The sequence below is a fragment of the Stegodyphus dumicola genome, chromosome X2 (genome assembly GCF_044657685.1).
Source record: "Stegodyphus dumicola isolate Sdum_Otavi_A_Nest chromosome X2, ASM4465768v1".
NCBI lineage: Eukaryota > Metazoa > Arthropoda > Arachnida > Araneae > Eresidae > Stegodyphus > Stegodyphus dumicola.
Window position 1 is genome coordinate 172,103,383 of NC_140781.1, and position 4,777 is coordinate 172,108,159.

The following is a 4,777-nucleotide window of genomic DNA, read 5'->3' on the forward strand; positions in this document are numbered from 1 at the left end:
TAAGGAATACTAAATCACAGTAATTTAAAAATGAACGTATTTCGTCCGAAACAAAATTTCAGAATATACAATCACAGCATTTTGTGTAAGAGGTGAAAATTAAAACCTGAGGAGAATAACCGAAGATTTAGAGGAAAATGGATAATGGTTCTGATAGCGGATAAACTGCGAAATCGTATTCTTGAAAATAAAAGCTAAGAGAGAAAATTCATGAGAAAAAATTTGACCCTATGAGAAATGAACGCGTTGTAGAAGAAAAAGACTTAGCTTTAGCAAAACAATAGAATATTCTTTAAATAATAGATGCTCGAGTTGAAAAGGAAGAATAATTTACCAATACAGAGAGTAGATATCCATTTTAAAACAGAATTACAGAAACTTGTGCCCAAATTTGGTGGAAAACAAAAGATGCGATAAGTTTGATCTTATAGCTATTTGAATGATATTCATAATTCATGTAGATATCAAAAGATAACCGAATAACTCAAACGACTAGGGTTTTTGCCTTCCGACGTTACAAAAGAGCCAAACAGAGAGGGCGGTGTGATACATTTACATTATGTGTGCTTTGTTAAATTAAATTAAGTAATGGAGAAGAAAGCTGCAAGAGAATTTAGCGCGATATATCAGTGATTTGTATAAAAAATTGATATTAAGGTTAAAATAGGAATAAATAAAACTGGATTGTGTATTCTTAGATGTGAGAAACTTCTGATTACTAATGATGGTTTATTGGAAGTACCCACGTAGATAATTATGAGACATTTCAAGCTAAAGAAATTATATTGAGGAGATCTTGGATTGGCATAAATTACAGAGTATGAGGGAACACAAATTAAAATTAACTTCTATTTATTGGGGAATTTATTGTTTAATAATTCATTTAAATAAATTAATGACAATGTTTCCTCTTCTCTACTCTGTAATTGTATTTGTTGTTATTTAATGTTAACATTTTATTATTATATGACGCTTAAGGGTTGAATTGTTTGAATGATAACCATCACATTAAGTAGAAGTTATAAATTAAGGTGCGCGGAAAGGATGTTTAACTTAGTCGTAAAGCACTCAGTCGCTCGAAACATAAGTCTCAGATTCTGTTCTGTGCTGAAGCCTATGTCTTTCAAATGTGTCAGTCCAAATATACATACACATATATATGTAATAAAACTACTCCATTACTGTAATAAGACTGCGTTGTTATTGTAATAAGATGACTTGGTAGAAGTAAGTTGCATAGGATTGGCGGTGGTTCTCTCATTTACTTGAAGACAAGTTGATTGCGTAGTTAGAACGATGAGTGCATAAACCAAAAAACTTGCAGACATGGCCTAAATTCCACAAATAATTTTATTTCTGGATAATGCGCACTATCGCACCCCCAATTTTGCACAGATTACATCTTCTTAAAGAACGAAAATTAGAAAAGTAAAAATAACGGCAAGGCGACACAAGTACCTGGAGCAGATGAGAAGACAGAAGTGAAAAGCAAAAAGAGGAAGACTTGCAACGCAATTAATCTTTTTATACGAATTCCATTTCAAATCACATGGCAGTTTAATGTACTGGAGTTGGGTTCAGACTTCATCGATAAGTTCGCAATACAGATTAGATGACAGATCTTTTTCGTTTAGTTAAAAGATTTATTGCTCGATTATTTTTAGAATGAAGACAGAAGCTAAAGGGCTATTAATATATTATTTGAAAGCTAGATTTTATATTTTAGATATTTTATATTATATATATATACACTCTTGGACTAAAAAAAAAAAAAAAAAAACGACGCACCAAGAAGGAGTTATCTGGTTGGGACGAAAATCGGTAGAAGTGATGTACATGTACAGAAAAACAAATGATTACAGTTTGAGAAAAATTGGATGATTTATTGAAGTGATAGAGCTTCACAAAGTGAGAAAGTCAGTAACGCGTTTGTCCACTTCTTGCACTTATCCAGGCAGTTATTCGGCTTGGCATCGATTGATAGAGGTTGCGGATGTCCTCCTGAGGGATATCGTGCCAAATTCTGTCCAATTGGCGCCTTAGATCGTCAATATCCCGAGCTGGTTGGAGGGCCCTGCCCATAATGCTCCAAACGTGCTCAATAGGAGAAAGATCCGGCGACCTTGCTGGCCAAGGTAATGTTCGGCAAGCACTCATTCAAGCAGTAGAAATATGTGCAGTGTGGCGGCGGGCATTATCTTGCTGAAATGTAAGCCCAGGGTGGCGTAACATGAAGGGCAACACAACGTGACATGAACGACCTTAGAACTTCGTCGATGTACCGCTGTGCTACAAAATTGCGACGGATGACAACCAAAGAGGTCCTACTATGAAATGAAATGGCACCCCAGATCATCACTCCTGGTAGTCAGGTTGGTATCACACCGCTCTCCGGTGCGTCTCCAGACTCGCCTTCGCTGGTCATCGGGGGTCAGTTCAAAGCGGGACTCATCACTGAAGACTATTCTACTCCAGTCAGTGACATTCCAGTGCGAATGAGCCCGACACTATTGCAAACGGGCTTGACGTTGTACAGAGGTCAATGGTAGTCGGCGCAAGGGGCGCCGTGACCTCAGCCCCCTTTCTGTGAGCCGTCTATGAACGTTCCTTGCGGTCACTAAAGCACTAGTTGCACGTACAATCGATGATAATGATGCATTTGGGGCTGTAAGTGCCGCTCTGACGATTGCTCGGTCTTCACGTTCTGTCGTTTCTCTAGGCCTACCGCTTCCTTCTTGACGCTGTGTGCGGCCATGGTTCACCCATTCCTGCCAACATCGTCTAATAGTGGCATCACTCCTGCTCAAATGTCGAGCTATTCGCCGATAAAACCAACCGGCTTCTTTGAGCCCAACTACACGACCTCTCTCAAATTCTGACATCTGCGCATATCGTTCGCGCACCTGTATGCGAGGCATAGTTACTTTCTACCAGAGTACACGGAATGAAATTCGTGAAGAATTTATGACCTGGAATCATAATTTCTCCTCTTAAATATCCTGCCAGTTGCGCAGATCAGATGCGCTGTAACGACAACCGTTCATTCATTGGCAGCCAAAATGTAAAATTTGCATGTTCCGTCAAAACCTATATGCATATAAATTTGTGTCCAATTTGATTTATATCTTCTCGGTGCGTCGTTTTTTTTTTTTTTTTTTTTTTTTTTTTTTTGCGGAGTTTCCACCTGTCTGTTTCATTTTCTTTTGTTAGTTTTAGAGAGTAATAATTTTATCAAGTCGTTAATTAAGCTACTTTTATCAAGTCGTTTAATGGGCTAAAATTTCTAGATTTCTTTTGCAGTCTGAACAAATGAATTATCTGTAACCCTTTTCTGATACATAAAGCAAATGTCATAAATGCGTCTACGACGTGAATGCAGATTCTCATTTCAAAGCATATGTTTGGGTTGATAAAAGGAGTAAAAGTTTACATACTATAAAGAACAAAAATTAAGGGGGGAAAAACGTGATTTCACAAACTTGCTTTAATATGTTATTTGTTCAAATAAATATATTTTTCTTCCGCGGAATAAAAATGAAAAAGCACGAAAGTCCATTGGCAACAATTTTACATTCATGTAGCAAGAACAGTATTCCCTTATTGCTTCAAACATAAGCTTTTTTATGAATATTACTGTAAAATTTAAAAGTACGATTGTTATATCTGGTTAAGGAAATATTACGTCTTTCGTTTATTTGAAATATTTTTTATTCTTATAAGTAGCGCGGTTTATTGTTAATCTATTAGCAAAATAAATAGATGGTTAGAAATTAATACAAGTTCTAATAATCCTAATACCTACTGCTAATAATATTCGCGTTTTCAATGCGTAGAGAAGGTTTTAAAAATACAAATTTTCTTTTCAAAATATCTCTTATTAATTTATGGAATTTGATTGCTGACTAATTAACTGATATGTCTGATGAACACAGCACCTCTTAGGAGCAGAAAATTTTTAATATAGGACTCTTAAAATTGAAAACCGTTTATATAAATAAATTTATTTATAATGCAAAATTAATTAGCAACATATAAAATTATGCACACTGCATGTTTATTAAACTGTCTTTTACAAAGTAAAAAGTGTTTCAAATTGGAATTTCAGTCGGTTTTCAGTGATCACGTTTAGACTGATGTTACAAATCATGAAAATTTTACAGTACATTTTGTCACTGATAAAAAAATATTCTTTTGTCAATAATAAGAAACATTTTACTACCATGCTTTCTTTAAATTCCATAAAAGACTTGAATTTTTAATGTAGATGGAAAAAATCACGTCTTCTTTGCTTAGAATTATATTCCCTATGACTTGTTTCGAAGTTGTTAACAGTGTTTTCCTCAAATATTGAGTGCTAGAAATCAAGAATGGCAGACGATATATCATAATCAAAAACAAAATGAAAAGGGTAAAAATTATTAGTAGGAAATTTGATACCGCCCAAAAACAGGCATGTCTTGTAAAATACCATTCAAAAGAACGGAACAAAATCTTTCTGTTATACTAACGATTTAAAAAGACTTGGTGTAACAGCTGTGTAAACAATAAACTCCTGCGACTCAACGTAAAGGAAATATTGCTTTTAAAGTTAACAATAACAATATAGGAAAACACATTTCATTTTCGTTCACCTTATTTGTCGTTCGATATTATATGTGCCATTCTCCGTATACTTATTTAGAAAGAACAAAGCAAACACAGACTTACAGTATTTGCCGAAGTATGATTGTCTATATAAAGGGCGTTTATAGATTAAATTTCACGCATTTGAGTGAGC